Here is a 24,996-nt window from a genome sequence, read left to right on the forward strand (position 1 = left end):
ATTTACTAAGGCAGCCATAACTGCTTGTGACTCATGACACGGTCCATGTGTCAAGCTGAAGGGAAAAGAGTGGTTGGCAGACATAAATGATCACCTTTTCCAAAGTCCTGTTTCATAAGAAGTTGCCCCCTGTGGACAACTTGTTCTTCTCGTTCTGGGGTCCTTAAAGTTGAATTATTAATCCCAGCTATACTGGGCCAGAACTAGGGTGGAATCTGTGAGTTGCACAGACTCATCAAGTGTCCGGGGCTGTAAATGCAGCATCCTTAGAGTCACCTGGTCTGCTTCCATGTGTGAAAGTTAATATGGCTACCTCAGCAAGAACCTGGAAGGCTGAAAACAGCCAATCAAATTAACTTGGCATGCTTGGTTGGTTTACCTGCCGAAGTAAAAACAAACTTCTGGCCCTTTAAATGGAACCAAAAGCTCTCTATATCTCGACTATCTATATAAATATACACTCTTTTTATAGCACACAGGCTTTGCTAAAACATGGAGCTCTGCTTCTTGAGCTGGGCAAAAAGGATCCAATGACTTTGAATACAGAGTATCCTTCTGGGTGATAAACTGCATACTCAAATCTACAAAAAATGTAATATCTGGGTCTTCAGGGAGTGTGTCCTGCACTGGGCTCACAGCAGCTGATTCCTATGTCATCAATTTAACACATGTGTCTTTTCCTTTCTTTTGAATAAATGTACGCATTTTTCATTGTTAGATTTGTACATAAACAAACTCATATTTTAAACCTTTCATTAGACAAACATTTAGTTAGCTGTAAATTTGCTGCACAGAATGTCGGACCATTGACCAAAACAATATCTAACTTTGTCTAATAGCACCTTTGCATAAGAGCTACAGCTCTGATATATCGGGGTGAACCCTTCATTACTGGGTCCAGCTTGCATAAATATATTACAATGTCTTGTTTTCTATCACACTATTTGTGTAAGAACTCCAGTTTCATGTTTCAAAAGACAACTTCTTCCTGGCAATATTATAATAAATGATAACAATACCCTGCGGTCATGGAGAGATGCCCATAAATCCAAACTATTCTTCTGCTTATACCACTTCACTTACAAGAAAAATGGGCACATCATTTCACAATCCACACATTCTGCTTTGGATTTCAAAAATAAATAAAAACAAAAGGACCAACAATCTGTATGATGGACCAGAAAGCATCAAAAACTATAAAACAACTGGCTGCAGGCGGCATCTATCCTAACAGGGTGTGTGGACTTGATGTGATGGGTCTGTTATATTTAAATTTTATTTAATATTACTCTTACATCATGGACCGCACATCAAGTTTTCATCAAAAACCTTACAATATCATTTTTGTAGAAAAACTTCTTATGTATTCCATCCATCTTGGCTTTGTTAAATATTATGGCAGCTTTATTCAAAATAACAACCTCATCTTAATCTTTTTTTTCTCTCAATAAGGGCTTATTGTATAAATGTAAAATTACAAAATTGTTATCTTAATCTAAACTAATCTCATTCATTACAAATTTCCCCATTAACCTGGACTTCATTTCCAACCAAAGGTTGTCTAAACCAATTTCAATATATCTATATTATTAATAAAATTGTTAAACTCATATTAGAAATTAATACTCATTACTACTTAATTTTACTTAATTTCCCTTTTTTTAAATGCACTGTTTCCACTATCAAAGGATATTCAATTTGTGTAATACACAGTTAAATGTAACCTTCATTTTACCATGTTTGGAAAACAGATTCAAAATAATTGTGATCACATTGTTTACCATTAGATTCGTTAACCCGGCACATTTTGTTATAAATGTTTTGTCTAAAAAACTGGAATTGGCATGATGTCCTTCCAGCTTATCACTAACCTCTCATCCCAGCCACATTTCTTTCATGAGAGCACAAAGGAGGGGGTCACATCTGCGTACATGATACACACAAGCAATAGAACTAAAGGTCCCAGCATTCGCACACACACCAATATCTCTCTAAAATCGCTTACATTTTTCCCATTTGTACACAACACATGCATATCATTCTCTCACTTTCTTTTAACTCTTTAATATTTCCCTGCCTAAATTCTGCTTTCCTTATTTTGTTTAAATAACTTTTATATCTAGCTTCTATGATTCTATGATCAGATGGGGAGCCACAGTGCTCATCCCATCTTCCCTCTCTGACAACATATAAAGTATTCTGTTTTAATTCTCATTTCTCTGTTTCTGACTCTAACTTGTGTCAAAATATAAAATATTCCATGGACTCAACATGCCTCTCAGCAAATAGCTTGGGGTGTCTACTTTCCAAAATGGGGTCATTTGGGGGGGGTTTGTGCCATCTGGGCTTTTTATGGCCTTCAAAACTGTGATAGGCAGTGAGGAGTGAAATCACTACTTTACGCCCTTAGAAATCCTGAAGGCGGTGCTTGGTTTTCGGGGCCCCGTATGCGGCTAGGCTCCCAAAAAGTCCCACACATGTGGTATCCCCATACTCAGGAGAAGCAGCTAAATGTATTTTGGGGTGCAATTCCACATATGCCCATGGCCTGTGTGAGAAATATATCATTTAGTGACAACTTTGTGCAAAAAAAAAAAAAATTGTCACTTTCCCGCAACTTGTGTCAAAAAATAAAATATTCCATGGACTCAACATGCCTCTCAGCAAATAGCTTGGGGTGTCTACTTTCCAAAATGGGGTCATTTGGGGGGGTTTTGTGCCATCTTGGCATTTTATGGCCTTCAAAATTGTGATAGGAAGTGAGGAGTGAAATCAAAAATTTATGCCCTTAGAAATCCTGAAGGCGGTGCTTGGTTTTCGGGGCCCCGTACGCGGCTAGGCTCCCAAAAAGTCCTAAACATGTGGTATCCCCATACTTAGGAGAAGCAACAGAATGTATTTTGGGGTGTAATTTCACATATTCCCATGGCATGTTTGAGCAATATATCATTTAGTGACAACTTTGTGCAAAAAAAAAAAAAAGTGTTATTTTCCCGCAACTTGTGTCAAAATATAAAATATTCCATGGACTCAACATGCCTCTCAGCAAATAGTTTGGGGTGTCTACTTTTCAAAATGGGGTCATTTAGGGGGGTTTTGTGCCATCTTGGCATTTTATGGCCTTCAAAACTGTGATAGGTAGTGAGGAGTGAAATCACAACATTACGCCCTTAGAAATCCTGAAGGCGGTGCTTGGTTTTCGGGGCCCCGTATGCGGCTAGGCTCCCAAAAAGTCCCACACATGTGGTATCCCCATACTCAGGAGAAGCAGCTAAATGTATTTTGGGGTGCAATTCCACATATGCCCATGGCCTGTGTGAGAAATATATCATTTAGTGACAACTTTGTGCAAAAAAAAAAAAATTGTCACTTTCCCGCAACTTGTGTCAAAAAAGAAAGTATTCCATGGACTCAACATGCCTCTCAGCAAATAGCTTGGGGTGTCTAATTTCCAAAATGGGGTCATTTGGGGGGGTTTTGTGCCATCTGGGCATTTTATGGCCTTCAAAACTGTGATAGGTAGTGAGGAGTGAAATCAAAAATGTATGCCCTTAGAAATCCTGAAGGCGGTGATTGGTTTTCGGGGCCCCGTACGCGGCTAGGCTCCCAAAAAGTCCCACACATGTGGTATCCCCATACTCAGGAGAAGCAGCTGAATGTACTTTGGGGTGCAATTCCACATAGGCCCATGGCCTGTGTGAGCAATATATCATTTAGTGACAACTTTTTGTAAATATTTTTTTTTTTTTTTGTCATTATTCAATCACTTGGGACAAAAAAAATAAATATTCAATGGGTTCAACATGCCTCTCAGCAATTTCCTTGGGGTGTCTACTTTTCCAAAATGGGGTCATTTTGGGGGGGTTTGTACTGCCCTGCCATTTTAGCACCTCAAGAAATGACATAGGCAGTCATAAACTAAAAGCTGTGTAAATTCCAGAAAATGTACCCTAGTTTGTAGACGCTATAACTTTTGCGCAAACCAATAAATATACGCTTATTGACATTTTTTTACCAAAGACATGTGGCCGAATAAATTTTGGCCTAAATGTATGACTAAAATTGAGTTTATTGGATTTTTTTTATAACAAAAAAGTAGAAAATATCATTTTTTTTCAAAATTTTCGGTCTTTTTCCGTTTATAACGCAAAAAAAAAAAACGCAGAGGTGATCAAATGCCATCAAAAGAAAGCTCTATTTGTGGGAAGAAAAGGACACAAATTTCGTTTGGGTACAGCATTGCATGACTGCGCAATTAAAAGTTAAAGCGACGCAGTGCCAAATTGGAAAAAGACCTCTGGTCCTTAGGCAGCATAATGGTCCGGGGCTCAAGTGGTTAATTGATAGCCTGAAGGAACCAGAAAAAAAAAAAGCTATTTAAAAAGTGACAGAAAAAGGTGATTGAAAAACTAAAAGGAAAAGCCCCAAAAATGCAACCCAGCAAACAAAAAGCAAGACTTGTTCACTCTAAATCTGGTTTTTAACTCACCACTTAGACCAGTTCCACTTGGACTAAGTTCCACAGCCTCACACTGAGCAGGCTCACTTAGGAGTCCTACACAGAGTTATATAGGCACCTGTGAGCAATTAACCACCCCCTTAATTGATAGCCTTAAGGAACCAGAGAAAAAAAACAAGCTATTTAAAAAGTGACAGAAAAAGGTGATTGAAAAACTAAAAGGAAAAGCCCCAAAAATGCAACCCAGCAAACAAAAAGCAAGACTTGTTCACTCTGGTTTTTAACTCACCACATAGACCAGTTCCACTTGGACTAAGTTCCACAGCCTCACACTGAGCAGCTTCCACAGCCTCACGCACTCCCTGTCCAAAATCACACAATCCTATAGAGTCATAGGGATAGATAGTGCCTGATTGCACTTCTCCAGCTGTATCGAGGGGGGTAGTGAACTAGTTGCTGTCCGTCTCTATATACAGCCTAAAAGAGTTTCTGAGGAGAATGGGCCAGGTGAGTAGGACCTTTAGCATGAGGGACAGAAAAGAGAAAATAGCCATTTTAGGGGGGACTGTGGAGGAATGTAATGTACATAATGATAATCAGAAAATGTCTATTTTCTTAGATGTATACATGTTTCTATGCAACTCCTTGCTCATTATATAGTATACAGATTAGCCTTGCTTTGGAACTGAAGATGGTGCCTATCCCCTACTACCCACACATTTAAAGTATGAGGAAGTGAAGACAGAGCCAGCAACAACCAAGCCTCAGCATCAAGTTTCTGCATTCTTCCTGTATTTCAGCCAATGAGATGTACCTATTAGACTGACATAGCAATGATGTATAATCTATTATTCTTCATGCATAAAACATTAGCACCACCCTGCAATAAGCAGAAGTATGGAAGTAACCAAGCTGAACATGTGTCAGAGTGTTTGCTTCCAGCGTGCATGCACATTCACACTTTCTAATTAGGAACAGCAGCAGATAACCTTGAACTCAATTGCAGTTCTTAACCATTACAGGCTTACGTGTTTTGAGGGCAGTACCCTGTGCAGAGGGTTCATTCAGAATTTGTAGTGTTGATCTACATGTGATCACACCCTTTTAACACCTGATTGATTTTATACATGTACAAGCTATTGGGATTTGAGCACAGGTTATTATTATTATTATTATTATTATTATACAGGATTTATATAGCGCCAACAGTTTGCGCAGCGCATAACAAAATGAAGGCAGACATTACAGTTACATTACAATAAGGTACAAGAGGAATCAGAGGGCCCTGCTCATTAGAGCTTACAATCTAAAAGGGAGGGTCAATTGATACAAAAGGTAATATCTCTGGGGGATGAGCTGATGGAGAAAGTAAAACAGTGTATTAGTTGGAAGCAAGATAGGTTTCTTTAACCACTTTCCTACAGGGCACTTACACCCCTCTCCTGCCGAGGCCATTTTTCAGCTTTTAGCGCTGTTACTTTTGAATGACAATTGCGCGGTCATGCTACACTGTACCCAAACAAATTTTTTATCATTTTCTTCACACAAATTTGTGTTTATTTTTTAGATTGTGTTTATTTTTTACAAAAAAAGACCAAAAATTTTGAAAAAAATATTTTTTACTTTTTTTTCTGTCAGTAAATTTTGTAACTAAGTAATTTTTTGCCTTCACTGATGTGCGCAGATGAGGCGGCACTGATGGGCACTGATAGGCTGAACTGGTGGGCTTTGATGAGGTGGCACATATGGGCACTGATGAGGCGGCACTTATGGGCACTGATTAGGTGGCACTGAGGAGGAGGCACTAATATGCTGCCCTTTTGGGCACCGATAGGTGGCACTGATGAGTACTGATGGGCACTGTTAGGTGGCACTGATGGGAACTAATAGGCGGCACTGGTGGGCACTAATAGGAGGCACTGGTGGACACTGATAAGTGGCACAGATAGGCAGTACTGATGGGCACTGATGGGCATTGATGGGTGGCACTGATGGGCGACACTGATGGGCATTACTGATGGGCATTGATTGACAGCAGTGATGGGCATTGATGGGCAGCACTGATAGGCGGCACTGATTGCCAGCACTGACTGGCATCGCTAATGGGCACTGATTGGTGGCACTTGTGGGGAGTGGTGGGCACTGATTGCTGCCACTGGTGGGCACTGATAGCTGGCATTGGTGGGCAATGGTGGGCACTGATTTGTGCCACTATATTGCAATCATGTAATCAGGGTACTGATGATCAGTGCCCGGATTACATTCCTATATGTCCCCCTGCGTTGAGATGCCACTGATCGGCCCTCCTCGCCACACGCTCTGTCAGTGTGAGGCAAAGAGTGCCGATTACCGACACTTCCTTGTTTACACAGTCAATCACATGGTTAAAGAGCCGCGGACGCGGCTTTTTACAGAGATCGTGGTCTCGGCATGTCTTAGCACTACGACGCACCCGCAATTGGCGCACGAGAGTGGCCGTTTTGGAACGTCTTCATATATTCTGCTTCCCAAATGTCCCCATTTATGGCAAATTATGGCTTCCAGCCTTCCATGTTGCCTGACTCGTTTGTTCCGCAGAACATTCCTGCGTTAGAAGAGCATCTCTGTGATCTTCGTTCCACTTGGGCACAAGTCCAAGAGGCTTTGCGACATGCTAATGATAGGTACAGACTCCATGCCTGCCTGCGCCTTCCTACCAGGTTGGGGATAGGGTCTGGCTGTCATCTAGAAACCTCTGACTTTGTGTTCCCTCACTGAAGTTCTTGGGCCTTTCCATATTCTTCGCAGGATTAACCCAGTGGCTTACGCATTAGATCTTCCTTCTAATATGCGTATTTCGTAGAGGTGCGCATCTTCACTTGCCTAACGATTCGATTCGATTACGATTATCAGGTCAACGATTCGATTCGATTCGATTCCGCGATGCATCACGATGCATCACAATTACTGCGCGCGGTTTTCATAAAAAAAAATTCAAGCAGTCAGGAGAACTCCATTTTTTTTTTCTTTATCTGTTCTTAAAAAAAACAAAAAACACAACAGACATGATACAGGAGATGGTCAGAGACTGCAGACATGATACAGGAGATGGTCAGAGACTTCAGACATGATACAGGAGATGGTCAGAGACTGCATACATTATACAGGAGATGGTCAGAGACTGCAGACATAGTACAGGAGATGGTCAGAGACTGCAGACATAATACAGGAGATGGTCAGAGACTGCAGACATGATAGAGGAGATGATCAGAGACTGCAGACATAGTACAGGAGATGGTCAGAGACTGCAGACATGATAGAGGAGATGATCAGAGACTGCAGACATAATACAGGAGATGGTCAGAGACTGCAGACATACTACAGGAGATGGTCAGAGACTGCAGACATGGTACAGGAGATGATCAGAGACTGCAGACATTGTACAGGAGATGATCAGAGACTGCAGACATACTACAGGAGATGGTCAGAGACTGCAGACATACTACAGGAGATGGTCAGAGACTGCAGACATACTACAGGAGATGGTCAGAGACTGCAGACATACTACAGGAGATGGCCAGAGACTGCAGACATGATACAGGAGATGGTCAGAGACTGCAGACATACTACAGGAGATGGTCAGAGACTGCAGACATACTACAGGAGATGGCCAGAGACTGCAGACATGATATAGGAGATGATCAGAGACTGCAGACATACTACAGGAGATGGTCAGAGACTGCAGACATGGTACAGGAGATGATCAGAGACTGCATACATGATATAGGAGATGATCAGAGACTGCAGACATGATGCACCAAGTAGCCAGCATTGGGTTATAATGCGCTGCTGCTGCCATGGAGACAGAGACCAGCGCTGTCAATAGCAGTGCCAGGACAGCAACCCTGGTTGTTCGCCCACTGGTCCAGTGTCGGAGGATTCCCCCATCCACCTGGAATGTGTAGATGAGGAATTGGATCTTTTTTTTTTTTTTCAGTGTAATGACCAAACGAAAAAAGAGTGGGGGAGGGAGACAGATAGGGGAGAGAAAGGGACAGTTCAGTGATGAATGTGTAATGACCAATGCAATGCTCACTTATTCAGGGACGAGGCTGGAAGTTCACACAGCTTGGAATGTGGAGCTGCTGACTGTTCTTCATATCTCCCGCGCACACCCCCTCCCCCCTCCTCTCTCTCTCTCTCTCTCTCTCTCCTTCACAGCTGTGTCGGGATAGGAGAGTGGGCGGGCTGGGCAGACACAGGGGGAGAGAGGAGGAAGAGGAGGAGGAGGAGGAGGGGGGCAGCTGTATGCATGTAATCTCTGTCCGTTGCTGGGAGGGGGGAGTGAGCTTCGCTGGGCTGTGTGAGATGAGTGTCAGAGACACTCCGCTCAGCTGCAGCCACCGGCCCCTAAATGTACACACTGATTCTCCTGTCCTACGGATGGGAGAAATCAGTCTGTATCCTCAAACTGTCACAGAGATAATGGGGGTCTGGAAACACTGCAGTGTCCCCCACAGTGCAGGATCTCCAGGGACTTCGGCAACCCCGATTGTCCTACCGCTCCCACGGATGTGATGACAGCTACAGTGATCTGTCTCACAGCTCCGTGGGGCTCTGCGCCCCGCACATCGGGGAGATAAGAGAGGACGTTGTCCCGTGTCTGAGAAGGGGGAGAGCCTGGGTGGGGGCAGTAGCTGAGGATACATCTCCCATTGACGGGGAACGGCGCCAGGCTTAGCCAGCCGATCAGTGGCTTGTCACCTCCAGCAGGCACTGTTATGCGGGGGGGGAGGAGCCGTAATGACGTCACGCATAATCGATTACGGCCGGATACCGCATCGATGCCGAATCGGGAAGGGCAGAATCGCGATGCATCGATGCGGCGATCATTTTCAACAGCCCTAGTATTTCGAATGTATTTCATGTCTTGTGTTGAGAACCATGAGGAGTATGAAGTGCAGTCCATTGTTGACTCCCGTAGGTTCCGTGGGCGCATACAGTACCTGGTGCATTGGAAAGGGTACGGTCCGGAGGAATGCTCTTGGTTATCATCCTCGGATGTACATGCCCCTGTCCTCCTCCATGATTTTCATAGACGTTTTCTCCTCAAGCCTAGTGGTCCTCCTAGGAGAAGGGGTCATTGAGGAGGGGTTACTGTCAGGGCTGGGCTCAGCCCTTCCTTCCCTGAGCTGGCCTCCCAGCTGTCGGCTAATTGCCAGCTCCTATCTCTCCACAGTTACTCAGCTGTTGATGATATCCTGCTTGTCTGTCCTGCCTACTTAAGCCGTCCAGTCCAGAGGAGCTCTGCCTTCGCCTTGGTCACATCACAGAAACTATCTCCTGCGATCCTGTTCAAGACTTGCTTTGCTGACATCCCGTCTGGCTCCAGATCCTGCTTGATGTTCCACCACTTTGATCCCTGACTTCTGGCTTAGCTGACTATCCATTCTGGTTACTGAACTTTGGCTATGTTTTGACTATGTTTGTTCTTTTTACTTTTATTATTAAACAAGTGTGATTTAACTGTACTTCTGTCTCGAGTGATTTTATGGTTTCTGACACTTGTATCGATTATAGGGGTCTCAATCGTTTCACGATTAAGAATGCTTATCCAATTCCGTTGATTACGGAGTTATTTGACCGCCTCAAGGGAGCAACGGTTTTCACGAAGCTTGATTTGAGAGGAGCATACAATCTCATGAGGATCAAGGAGGGTGATGAATGGAAAACTGCGTCTAATACCAGAACAGACCATTATGAGTACCTTGTAATGCCATTTGGCCTTTGCAGCGCTTTGGCAGTTTTCCAGGAATCTATCAATGATGTCCCCCGAGATTTGTTGCAGCTATGTATGGTGGTTTATCTCGACGATATCCTAGTTTTTTCCAAGTCCCTAGAGAGCCACCACACAGATATCTGTTGTGTGCTTCAGAAGCTGGTAGAGAACAATCTCTATTGTAAATTGGAGACGTGCGAGTTCCATCGTGAACAGGTTAAATTCCTGGGTTATGTCATTTCCACTGCCATTTTTTCGATGGACACAGAGAAACTTTCAGCAGTCCTACAGTGGCCCCAACCAGTGGGTATACATCCTCTGCAACGTTTTCTTGGCTTTGCCAATTATTATCAAAAGTTTATTTGTAATTTCTCGTCTCTGGTCAAGCCCCTGACTGATATGAACAGAAAGGGCGGTAACCCATAGAGTTGGTCGCCAGAGTCCATTAAGGCCTTTGAGAGTCTCAAGGCTGCCTTTGTTTCTGCTCCTGTGTTGGCACATACTGATCCTACGTTACCCTTTATCCTTGAGGTTGATGCTACTGAGAATGGAGTTTGCGCCCTTCTGTCTCAACGTACTACCTCTGAGAGCGCTATGCATCCTTGTGGCTACTTTTCCAATAAATTGTCACCTGCCGAATGCAATTACGAGATTGGGGACAGAGAATTGTTAGCGATCATTTAGCCCTTAAAGAATGGAGGCATCTCCTCAAAGGTATTACTGTACCAGTTCTCATTCTTACTGACCATAAGAATCTCACATTCTTGTCTGAGGTTAAACGCCTCTCTCCCAAAAGGGCGGGATGGGCTCTTTTCTTGTCAAGTTTCAAATACATTGTCTCATTCTTTCCCGGCACTAAGAATGTAGGGGCTGATGCTTTGTCGCAACAATATTCTTTCAATTCCAAGATGCAATCGGTTCCTGTTCCTGTGATTCCTCCTGATCGTATTCTGACTACAGTTTGCACCAGTCTCACTTCTCCTTTGGGTGACAAAATTCTTGCTGCTCAGGTCCAAGATCCTCCTGAGAAACCCTGTGACCGCTGCTTTGTCCCAGAGAGTCTCTGTACTGCCATGCTCCAGATTTACCATTCTTCCAAGGCTGCTGGCCACCAAGGGAAGAATCAACTCTTTTGGGCCATTTCCCAACAATTATGGTGGTCCAGTTTACGTGCTAATGTAGCCGCCTTCGTAGCTGCTTGTTCTGTGTGTGTTCAGAGTAATACATCACGACACCTTCCAGTGGGCCTCCTACAACCCATACCCAATGGAGAAAGGCCTTGGACCCACCTGTCCATGGATTTCATTATTGTATTACCCAACTCTCAGGGCAACACAGTTATCCTTATGGTGGTTGATTGGTTCTCAAAGATGTCTCATTGTATTCCACTTAAGAAGTTGCCCACGTCTAAGAAACTGGCTTCCATTTTTGCTTGGGAGATCTTTCGCTTACATGGGCTACCCAAGGTGATTGTCTTGGACAGGGATAGTCAGTTTGTGTCCTGGTTCTGGTGAGCCTTTTGTGCACAGTTGAGAATTCAGCTTTCTTTCTCCTCGCAGTCTAATGGGGCAACAGAGCGAGCCAACCAGTTCTTGGAGCAGTTTCTATGTTGCTATATTTCTGACCATCATAACAACTGGTCAGACCTCTTACCTTGGGCGGAGTTTGCTCACAATATTGCCTTGAATTCTGCTTCCCAATAGTCCCCATTTATGGGGAACTATGGTTTCCAACCATCCATGCTGCCTGACTAATTTGTTCCGCAGAGCATTCCTGCGTTAGAGGAGCATCTACGTGGCCAATAATAGGTACAGACTCCATGCTGACCCCAGATGCCTGCCTGTGCCTTCCTACCAGTTTGGGGACAGGGTCTGGCTGTCATCTCACAACCTTCAACTCCATGTTCACTCACTGAAGTTGGCTCCTCGATTTATTGGGTCTTTCCGTATTCTCCGCAAGATCCATGAGAACCATGAGGAGTATGAAGTACAGTTCATTGTTTACTCCCGTAGGTTTCGCGAGCGCATATAGTACCTGGTGCATTGGAAAGGGTACGGTCCGGAGGAACACTCTTGGGTCCCATCCTCAGACGTACATGCCCCTGTCATCCTCCGTGCTTTCCATAGACATTTTCCCCCAAACCTGGTGGTCCTCTGAGGGGGAGGGGTCGTTGAGGAGGGAGTACTGTCAGGGCTGGGCACAGCCCTTCCTTCTCAGAGCAGGCTGCTCAGTTGTCGGTTAATTGCCAGCTCTAAATCTTTCCACAGTGACTCGCCTGTTGATGATATCCCATTTGTCAGTCCTGCTGGTTACTTAAGCAGTTCAGATCATCTCTTCCTTCGCCTTGGTCAACACATCCAGAGACTCTCTCCTGGGTACCTGTTGAAAACTCGCTTGGCTGACATCCCTTCTGGTTCCTGATCCTGCTTGTTGTTCCACTGCGCTGATTCTTCGGTTTCCTGACTTCCTGGTCTGTCCTGAAGTACGCTGATCTCTGGTTCCCTGACGTCCTGGCTTGTCTGACTATCCGTTCCGGTTACCGAACTCTGGCTATGATTTGACTACGTTGCTCTGTTTACCTTTTATTATTATTATTAAACAAGTGTGATTTTAACTGCACTTCTGTCTCGGTCTAATTTGTGGTTTCTGACAATAACACAATCCTGATCCCTGCATTCTGAGAGCAAAACACTCCTAAACCCTGCATTCTGAGCATAACACACTCCTGATCCCTGCATTCTGACCACAACACACTCCTGATCCCTGCATTCTGACCTCAACACACTCCTGATCCCTGCATTCTGACCGCATCACACTCCTGATCCTTGCATTCTGAGCATAACACACTCCTGATCCCTGCATTCTGAGCATAACACACTCCTGATCCTTGCATTCTGAGAACAACGCACTCTTGATCCCTGCATTCTGAGAGCAACACACTCCTGATCCCTGTATTCTGAGCATAACACACTCCCGGTCCCTGTATTCTGAGCATAGCACACTCCTGATCCCTGCATTCTCAGCATAACACACTCCTGATCCCTGCATTCTGAGAGCAATGCACTCTTGATCCTTGAATTCTGAGAGAAAGCACTCCTGATCTCTGCATTCTGAGAGCAACTCACTCCTGATCCCTGTATTCTGAGAGCAAGCACTCCCGATCCCTGCATTCTGAGAGCAATGCCTCCTTAATCCTGCATTCTCAGCGCAATGCACTACTTAACCCTGCATTCTCAGCGCAACGCAAGCCTTAACACTGCGTTTTGAGCATAATGCACTCCTTAACCCTGCATTCTGAGAGCAATGCATGCTTTAATACTGCATTTTGAGCATAACGCAATGCTTAACCCTGAATTCTGAGTGCAGAGCATGCCTTAACCCTGCATTCTGAACATAATGCACTCCTCAACCCTGCTTACTGTCTTTTTATTTTTGTTTAGTGAGGTGTTTGAGAATTCCCTGCCTATAGGCTCCTGAGATGTAAATCCAGCCCTGCCTGCAAATCGCATCAGACTGCACAAAAATAGTGCATGCACTGGCACCATGTCCTGGTGTGAACCTGCCCTAACAACAGGAAACTGTGCCAAGTGATCTTTGACTTCATCAGTGTTGTTCAAGTAGATCTCCATCTGTCTAAGTTTGCCTACCCCTGCCTTAGAGACTTTCCAACCTCTGTTCCTTCCTCAGAGCCCCCCTAGATCCCTTTAGTTCCATGTACCAACTCATTCCCAACCGGGAAATATGTTTCCTCAGTCCCTTTTACTGTATCCAAAGTGAGACTTCAGAGGTCTGTTTACACCCCTGATATCTCACCAAAGACAACAGCGTAATGAAAAAAATGTAAAAAATTATTTGTTAAAAAATGGTTATGTAGCATAATTTAGCCACGCCCACTGTTTGCCACGGCATGCGCAACACGCCGCAGGTCACCATCTTCATTGTTGGAGCCTCAGTGCATTACCTTGCCCAGGGGCCCATGATGCTATTATGATGGCACTGACGCCACGGCATGATGCGGATGAAAGGGGGAGGGGATGAGCATGCAGAGCCATCCCAGGTCAGCTCCCACACAAGGTAACCACCAATCATGCCAGCAGATGGGAGCACCACCCACAGGGCAGATCCAAATACCGAGGATGTGTCCCCTGTCCTGGCAATGATCGTATAGTGGAAGGCAGTAACACCAGGGGGACATCCCAACAGACAAAGCACTGCAAAGCATGAACCCCTCCAATGTGGGTGCACACAGGGGCCATGTGCCCGTGATCACCACCCCTTTACAAGGTGGGGTGGAGCAAACAGTGGCCCAAATGGGCACCCTTGGGCGTCCATACGGAGACCCATTGGCCAAAGGGCAGTTCCGACATCCAGGCCAATTAGGCCAATTGGGACAAGACTCCTATATATTATTATGGATTATCTGTTTGTTTATCTTATTAAAGGTTATTAGCAGCTATTTTACCCTCCAGGGCTCAGTATAGCCCTGTACCTAGGAGAATTGGCTCACTTCGTTGGTATTATGAGTCAGGGGAATTCAAGTAGGACTGATTATTGTGGTCAGGCTTGGGAGGGTTTTGTCACAGAGGTCCAACGAGCCCTATCCAAAGATGTGGTCTCTGAGGTGGATGTTGATAGATATACGGGTTCACATGTTCTGGCATAAGGAATACTTTGACAAATATATTGAGTCACAGGTGGTCCCTTGGGGCCTACGCATACAAATATTTCCAAACATTAGGAAAGTTGAACCAGATCTAAAGATAAAATGGGTATCCAATTTACAGTCCTGTTCCATGACTATGATGTGGATCCTACATGACCAATACGATTTTGACAACTTGGAGCTTGATAAAGAAATACAGGGGTGGCAGGATGACCATCTAACCCTGAATTCCTTTGAAGGCTATCTCAATAGAGAAAAAAGACTGAGGGAGCACCTCACAAAATATGCTACGGAACTTATTAAAACAAAAGAAAATAAATTTAGTAGGGATAAGAAAGCCTATGATGGACAGCATGTTTATAAATGGTCTCAACAGAGTACCCACTGATGTAGGAGTCACTTCAAGTTTGAAATACCTGCAACTAATCTTGATGTAATCGAATATGATATATCCTATTTATCTTCATTGTCTTTTGTCCCATTAGGTCCTCATTTGGATAGTGCTTCTAATTTGTCTAAGAAAAGGATAAATGAAGGGGAAAATAGCCTACCAGGGCATCTGAAAAAAGCACACGTACCAAATAAAAATAAGACCGAACGATCTCACTGTCAACGAAACCGCACAGCACCGGGCACTCCCAATATTGGTAATATATCCAGTAATATCTCACTGTCACTTTCCTCACCAATAGGAATCACAAGCACAATTTCACAGCCTATAGGTCAGAATCCTCAATAGGAGTCACACACTCATCCACCTATGGAGGTATGTATGGCCCCCATCTTTGGCTCCACGGCTGGACCAGAGCCCAAGAAAGCACCAATCACTACACCTTCCTCACTTAAACCACCTAGTGTGCACAGGCCCCCTTTTTCCATCAAAAATCAGAACCTACTCTACCTAAACTTTACAAAACAAAGTCCAAATCATTTCCCATCCTACAAGGTAAACCTAACATTTGAGCCTTTGTTATTCAAGTAACAAAGAAAATAAAGGCCACTAACTGGAGATCAGGACCCCATCCTAATTTGCCACCACATTCGAGACAGGCTATTCAAGCACTCAAGTCTAATATTCATTAACGGCAAATACCAGTCACATTATAGATGAATACTGTATTTGTATCCACACGTGAAAGGTTTGTTTTCATATGTCAAGGATACAATTGAGCTCTTAAAGATCATTGATGGATTGCAGGTGCCCCCGGGGAGTGGTTGCTTGCCATAGATATCAAGGCATTATGCAACTCTATCCCACATATACGTGGAATACAAGTTGTTCATGAATTTTTGAATGAACAAGATCTGGACTCCTGGAAGTACAATGATTTTATTATTGAGATGTTGTCCTTCATTCTTACACACAATGTTTTCATTTTTAAGAGTTCTCACTACCTACAGGCGGAGGGTGTGGCTATGGGAGCCCGTTGTGCACCCATCTATGCCAACCTGTACCTGGGGGGGTGGGAACATGATTTGTTATCAGATAAATTTTGAGCCTTTGAACTGAACAAGGTTATATCCTGGCATCGATACATCGATTTATGGTTTGGGCAGGATCAAAACAGGATTTGATTGCCTTCCTGGAGGGTCTTGAACAGAACACCTACAATCTAAAGTTCATGTACAACATTAATTTCTAAAGAATTACGTTTCTAGATGTCGAAATTTACATTGATGAAACAGGCACTCTTTGCTCTACTTGCCATCTACAGAAAGCCATCGGCTGGAAACACTATTCTGCATGCTAGCAGTTTGCATCCTGAACCTCTATCGAGGAGTATCCCGTATAGCCAGTTTGTGAGATTAAGATGCAACTGCACTTTGGACAGTGACTTTTAGAGGGAGACAGACGCCCTTCTGGAACATCTCTTAGTTAGAGGATACAGAAAAACTTGCCTGAGGAAAGCGTTCAATAAAGCTAGAGCTTTAGATAGACATACCTTGATATACAAGCCCAAAAAACCTACTCAAATGCCATCTACTAGGATTATCACTAGATACAATAGACAGCATGCGAAAGTCAGGACAATTTACAATAAGTACTAGTATTTAATAACGGGCGACCCAAAAATCGGAAAGTACATCAAACCATTCCCAGAAATCACTTACAAGAGATCTAGGTCACTACGAGATACTTTGGTGGCCAGTCATTACACTTGTGTGGATCCAATTGGAACCAAAACACCTGGAACATATCCATGTGGAAAGTGTAACTACTGTCACATATATCCAAGGGTTCCAATCAATGTGATCTTGCCAAACAATAAAGTGTGGAAACCTGAAACACAGAATTACTTGCCAATCCATTGGAGTTGTATATATTATGACCTGCCAGTGCAAAACCTTTTATGTAGTCAAAACCAAGCGCCCATTCTATAAAAGGATTAGGGACCATGTATCCTTAATATATAAACACAAAATGGAGACACCTATAAGTAGACATGTAGGCCTTTACCACAATTTTGATCTCAAATCAATTGGCTTTTTTGCGTTGGAACACATCTCCCACATGAGAGGGGGGGGTGAGGTCGACACTAGGCTGTTACAGTTGGAAACCAAGTGGATATACACGTTACAAGTGACTAGATACCCTGGCTTGAATGAAGGGATTAGTTATAAACCCTACCTTTGGACATCTCTCTGCCACATGTCACATCGACCTTTCTCTTGCTGCAGTGCTTGCGAGGTGGCAATGAGTGTCCTATGCACATATTTTTAGTACATATTAGCTGCCCCTTGTTTGTTGTTTTTTATTTAGTTGATTACCTGTAAAAATTACTTATTGATGTTTGCAAATGTTACTGCATGGTATTTCATTGAATTATTACATAAATTTCTGTATAAAGTTTTTTTTTGTTGTTGTTGTAATATGATTACTTCTACCCATTTGGCGGGGTTTGAAATGCATAAATCATTCATTCTGGTAGGTCTTTCCTTTTTCCATTTTCTTTTCAAATTTTAAATTATTTATTTTTTCCTCTGTCTCTGTGCTTCCCTATGCAATGCGGGTAGAACAGGACTGGTGTGCTGTACTTCCTGATAATATTGCATCACCTTGCCTTAGTACTCCGCTCCATACTCTTCATTCTGGTAGGTCTTTTTTTCCCCTCTTTACTTTCCATTTTTTATTAATATATATATATTTTTTTCAACAATCATATAGGAGTCTTGTCCCAATTGGCCTAATTTGCCTGGATGCTGGAACTGCCCTTTGGCCAATGCGTTCCCGTATGGATGTCCGTGGGTGCCAATTTGGGCCACTGTTGTGGCCCCATTTGCCCCATCCCACCTTGTCAAGGGGTGGGGATCGTGGGCCCACGGGCCCCTGTGTGCACCCACATTGGAGGGGTTTCTTTCTTTGCAGGGCTTTGTCTGTTGGGGTGTCCCTCTGGTGTCACTGCCTTCTGTTATACGATCATTGACGGGACTGGGGACACTTCCCCGGTATCTGGATCTGCCCTGTGGGCGGTCCGGACTGCGGCCGGTGCCCCCATATGCTGGCGTGTCCGGTGGATTGGTGGTTACACTGTGTGGGGGCAGACCTGGGATGGCCCTGCAAGCTCATCCCCTCCCACTTTTGTCCACATCATGCTGTGACATTATACACTGCAGCAGGATGGGGAGGGGTATATAAGGACCCACATGGTGGTGGCCATTTTGTGGAAGTCCAGGGAACCTGACACCAGGGGTTTAGTGAGAGCAGGTATGGAGCACTCCATCATCATCTGTGATGTCAATTTAGCCACTTTATGCTGTTTGGGGCGTTTGCCACATTGACTTGGTGCCCTATGTGTTTTCATAGGTTGGGGTGGCTCACACTCCTCTCTTTGTTAGAGGTGTTGGTTTGCCTTCCACCATTCCTTCATCTCAGCCCTGTTCATCTAATGATGTGATGGGCTGTGGATCCTTAACAGATCAGGTGGGTCTTAATGTGCACAGGTAAACTCTCTGGCTTTAATGACATCACTAGGCAAGGCAAGCGTGTTTATTCATGCTCAAACTTACAAAATTGTCCCCCCTTGTAATTCTCAGTTTTTTCAGTCCCTTTTGGGATTTATCTGAATGTTTGGTCCCATCTAGTGTTTAATCAGGCTCCCTGCAGCTCTTATACTGATGATATAGAAGTAAGTTGTTTTGACATGGAATAACATAGGATTATATAGTTAATAGTAAAGGTGATAAACCAATTGTTTGTAATTTTTTTCTTATTAATTTCTAGGCTATATCTTTCTTGTATATTGATATATATATACACTTCACGCTTAACCTTCCCTGCAATTTTTTTGGGCGGTTCAAACCTTCTACATCTGGCCTTCTCTGGGCCACCCGGACAGACTCCTATTTCTGTGTGCTTGGCAATAACTGGATTTTTACTTTCCATCATTGAGGTATGACTCCATTTAGGGAACTCTAGCCAATGGATAAGATGCATTCATGTATAAAATTTATTGTATACGCTATGTATAGTGTTGGTATTTATGGTATATATATATATATATATATTTATGTATTGTTTGTAATTCCCTTTCTGTTCATTCATATAGTAGCCACAAAACCACGTTTTTTCCCTGAGGAAGCCATATGGCGAAACATCATGTAGGATTAACCTCTTGCCGACCAGCTGCCGTCATTATACTGCGGCAGGTTGGCACGTTCCCGCGAGTCATCAAAGCTGTACATCGGCCCTTTAATCAGGGATAGCAGGCGCACGCACGCAGGCTGCACTACGGGGTTACAGATGCGTGTGGCCGGCAGTCGCAACGACCGCTGGCCCTGCGTGATCGTGAGCACGAGAGCCAGAACAGGGACGTGTGTGTGTAAACACACAAATCCCTGTTTTGTGAGGAGGGGAGAGACAGATCGTCTGCTCCTACTAGCTAGGAACAACGATCTGTCATCTCCTCTAGTCAGTTCCATCCCCCTGTCAATGTCAATGGTCCCAAAAATGTGTCAAAAGTGTCCGATCTGTCCACCATAATGTCGCAGTCCCAATAAAAATCGCAGATCACCACCATTACTAGTAAAAAAAATAATAATAAAAATGCCATAAATCTTTCCCATAGTTTGCAGACGCTATAACTTTTGCGCAAACCAATCAATATATGCTCATTGCAATTTTTATTACCAAAAATATGTTTATTGGCCTATTATTGGCCTTTATTGGTTTTTTTATTTTCCTTGCATGTCCCCCTCAGTTCTACAGCAACTTTACTTCCAAGTGCACTTGCAGTGCAAAGTGGATGTTCCTTTAGTAAATAACCCCCATTGGGTTTTTTTCAAAATTGACTCTCTTTTTTTTGTTTATAGTGCAAAAATTAAAAACTGCAGAGATGTTTAAATACCACCAAAAGAGAGCTCTATTTCTGGGAAAAAAAGGACGTCAATTTTGTTTGGGTACAACGTCGCACGACCACTCAATTGTCAGTTAAAACGATGCAGTGCCATATCGCAAAAAATGGCCTGGTGATTAAGAGCCGAATCTTCCAGGGCTGAAGTGGTTAAGATGTGGGAGCAACTATAGGAGCTAAAATAACACGTCTTGAATGACCATAAAGCTGTTCATATATTGTATAATATTGTTTTTATGTACCCTTGTAACTTTAATAAATTGAGATTTTATTCAATTTGGTATCTCCTTGTACTAATTGCACCTATAAAGTCCCATCCCCCCCTACTTTGTATTTTATATACCTTTATGGGGACGTTGGTGCTGTAACATAGTATTTTTAAATTCTGGAGTTGATCAATTAACTACATATAGACACTGGTCAAGCATGATTCATTGGAAATAATAACTTAAAATATCTCTCTAACAGGGACAAAGACAGTAATAAAAACCTAGAAAAGGAGCAATTAATTTGGTGTCCATCCATAAAGAAGAAATATTATACTGCATGTCTTTTCCAACCCTACTCACAATTTTTCATAGTAATAATTTACAGGAAAAAAAATAAAAAATACATTTAACTGGAGTATAGCTTGAAAAGAAATAAAACCACCTTTATTTACTCTCATAAAATATCTAGTACAAGGGGATCCAAAAATGGATAGGATCCAATGGGAAAATTGGCAAAACAGTACATTAGAGTACATTAAAATGAGCTTTTACAAATCAGTAGGGATATCACACACGGCAGGTACCTATATATACAGTATCTCACAAAAGCGAGTACACCCCTCACATTTTATCTTTTCATGTGACAACACTGAAGAAATGACACTTTGCAACAATGTAAAGTAGTGAGTGTATAGCTTGTATAACATTGTAAATTTGCTGTCCCCTCCAAATAACTCAACACACAGCTATTAATGTCTAAACTGCTGGCAACAACAGTGAGTACACCCCTAAGTGAAAATGTCCAAATTGGGTCCAATTAGCCATTTTCCCTCCCCTGTGTCATGTGACTCGTTATTTTTACAAGGTCTCAGATGTGAATGGGGAGCAGGTGTGTTCAATTTGGTGTTATCACTCTCACTTTCTCATACTGCTCACTGGAAGTTTAACATGGCACTTTATGGCAAAGAACTCTCTGAGGATCTGAAAAAAGATTTGTTGCTCTACATTAAGATGGCCTAAACTATAAGAAGATTGCCAAGACCATACAGCGGTTTAACAGGACAGGTTCCACTCAGAACAGACCTCCCATGGTCAACCAAAGAAGTTGAGTGCACGTGCTCAGCGTCATATCTAGAGGTTGTCTTTGGGAAATAGACGTATGAGTGCTGCCAGCATTGTTGCAGAGGTTGAAGGGGTTCAGACCATACGCTGCATACTGCATCAAATTGGTCTGCATGGCTGTCGTCCCAGAAGGAAGCCTCTTCTAAATATGATGTACAAGAAAACCCGCAAATAGTTTGCTGAAGAAAAGCAGACTAAGGAGATTGATTACTGGAACCATGTCCTGTGTTCTGATGAGACCAAGATAAACTTATTTGGTTCAAATGCTGTCAAGCATGTGTGGCGGCAACCAGGTGAGGAGTACAAAGACAAGTGTGTCTTGCCTACAGTCAAGCATGGTGGTGGGAGTGTCATGGTCTGGGGATGCATGAGTGCTGTCGGCACTGGGGAGCTACAGTTCATTGAGGGAACCATGAATGCCAACATGTACTGTGACATACTGAAGCAGAGCATGATCCCCTCCCTTTGGAGACTGGCAGAATTCCAACATGTTAACAACCCTAAACACACCTCCAAGATGACCACTGGCCAAGCATGTCTCCAGACCTAAACCCTATTAAGCATCTGTGGGGCATCCTCAAACGGAAAGTGGAGGAGCGCAAGGTCTCTAACATCCACCAGCTCCGTGATGTGGCAGCCTGTGAAGCTCTGGTGAACCCTGTGCCCAAGAGGGTTAAGGCAGTGCTGGAAAATAAGTGTGGCCACACAAAATATTGAGACTTTGGGCCAATTTGGACATTTTCACTTAGGAGTGTACTCACTTTTGTTGCCAGCAGTTTAGACATTAATGTTGAGTTGATATGGCAAAGCACTAATGCGCTACCAACAGTGTATCAATACAAATAAAGTGATAATTAATAAAGTGCATACATATAAAGTGCTAAATGAAAAAAGCAGCTAAACTTCTATAGTGTAATCAACACCTCTAAAAATTTCTCAAATGCTCATGGCAAATATAAACTCACATAAAAGTGTTCAAAGTCCTTAAAGGTGCATCCCATAATATATATCTCAGCAATAATGTAATGAAATCCAGTAAAGTGTATCACATAAAACTAAACTAAAAATAAATTGTTTCCCAGGAGTAATCAGCATCCAAAAAAAATTCAGGTAACTCAGAGAGATGATCAGTTCCAAAGTTAAAAATATAAATCAGAGTAGATAAGGGGGGTAAGGACAGGTGAAAGAGTCCAAATTAAAAATGTGAGATGGTAAACATGTCTTTCTGCAATCCTCCCCCAGTAGTGCTAGCCTCTCACCTTATAGATAGACTCCAACGGGTCTAATGGGGCAACAGTGAATGACCAGCCTGTTGTTGAAGCTTTCCTCAAAGCTTTCAAGGGATCACTGCAGCTTTTGTCCGGTCTCCACGGTCTTTTCCTAGAAGAAAGTTTTCTCCCAATCCTATAGGTGGGGCAACAGTAAACGACCAGCCGGTTGTTGAAGCTTTCCTCACAAGGTCCAAGGGATCGCTGTAACTTTTTCTACGGTCTCCATGGTCCTTTCCTAGAAAAAAGTTTCTCCCAATCCGCAAGATAGAAGATAAAAAAGAAGGCTCTCCATAGTGTAGTAGGTTTAAAGGTTCAAAAGTAGTTCATTAAAAAAAATCTAAAAACTCCTTTACAATAAAAATGGCAACAGCAGGCCAGGCAACAAAAAACGTGTCAAACAAATGAAAAGACATCCACGGCCGTAGCCGGAAGTGAAGTCACCAAGCTAGTTGCGTCACAACACACGTGACTTCATCAAGGGTACAGGTGCTGGGTAACGGTGGTGACGGTGGTGATCTTAAATAGCAATACTATCATGTAAAATATGTAAATTAAGCATAAGAACAAAGGACTCTGGTAAATCAGATTGGCAAAGCAAAAGACTCTCACTAATATAGTTACATACTCACAAGAAGTGGTATAAAACAGATTCTAGTAGAAACAAAAAACAAAAGAAAAACAAGTTTGAGAGAAGCCATGTGGGGGATACAGCAAAAATGTGGAAGAAGCTGCTCTGGTCAGATGAGAACAAAATTGAACTTTTTGGCCTAAAGGCAGAACACTATGTGTGGCGGAAAACTAACACTGCACATCACCCTGAACACACCATCCCCACCATGAAACATGGTGGTGGCAGCATCATGTTGTGGGAATGCTTTTCTTCAGCAGGGACAGGGAAGCTGGTTGTTGGGTTGATTGAGTTGATGGGCAGATGGATAGAGCCAAATACAGGGCAATCTTATGCCGCGTACACACGGTCGGACTTTTCGTCTACAAAAGTCCAACGGACGCTGACGGACTAAAGCTGGCTGGTAATCCGATCGTGTGTGGGCTTCTCCGGACTTTCAACGGACTTTTTTAGCCTCAAATCCGACGGACTTTAAATTTGAAACATGCTTCAAATCTTTACGTCGTAACTACGACGGACCCCGAAATCTGCTCGTCTGTATGCTAGTCCGACGGACAAAAACCCACGCTAGGGCAGCTATTGGCTACTGGCTATGAACTTCCTTATTTTAGTCCGTTGTACGTCATCACGTACGAATCCGTCGGACTTTTGTGTGGTCGTGTGTAGGCAAGTCCGTTCGTTAAAAAGTCTGCCGCAAGTCCGCCGAAAGTCCGCCGGAAGTCTGTCGGACAGGCTGTCGGACTTTTGTAGCTGAAAAGTCCGACCGTGTGTACGCGGCATTAGAAGAAAACCTGTTAGAGTCTGCAACAGACTTAATACTGAGGCAGATGTTCATCCTCCAGCAGGACAACGACCCTAAACAAACAGCTAATGCTGCAATGGAATGGTTTAGATCAAAGCATATTCATGTGTTAGTATGGCCTAGTCAAAGTCCAGACCTAAATCCAATTGGGAATCTGTGGCAAGACTTGAAAATTGCTGTTTACAGAAGCTCTACATCCAATCTGACAGAGCTTGAGCTATTTTGCAAAGAAGAATGGGCAAAAATGTTACTCTCTCTGGATGTGCAAAGCTGGTAGAGACATACCCAAAAAGACTTGCAGCTGTAATTGCAGTGAAAGGTGGTTCTACAAAGTATTGACTCAGGGGGGCTGAATACAAATGCATGCAACATTTTTGTTTTCATTTAAATTTGTAAAAAATTTTGAAAACCATTTATCATTTTCCTTCTACTTCACAATTATGTGCCACTTTATATTGGTCTAGCACATAAAATTCCAATAAAATAAATTTATGTTTTTAGTTGTAACATGAAAAATGTGGAAAATTTCAAGGCATATGAATACTTTTTCAAGGCACTGTATCTACAAGTATATTACTACACTATTAAAACCTTTTTTTTTATTTTGGTTGGATATGACATGATGTACACTATTAAAACCTTTTTTTTATTTTGGTTGGATATGACATGATGTGGAGGAGGTGACGACGACTGACACCATTAGAAGATCTGTATGCACATTTTTTGCACTATG

Source organism: Aquarana catesbeiana, linkage group LG01 (genome assembly GCF_042186555.1).
Source record: "Aquarana catesbeiana isolate 2022-GZ linkage group LG01, ASM4218655v1, whole genome shotgun sequence".
NCBI lineage: Eukaryota > Metazoa > Chordata > Amphibia > Anura > Ranidae > Aquarana > Aquarana catesbeiana.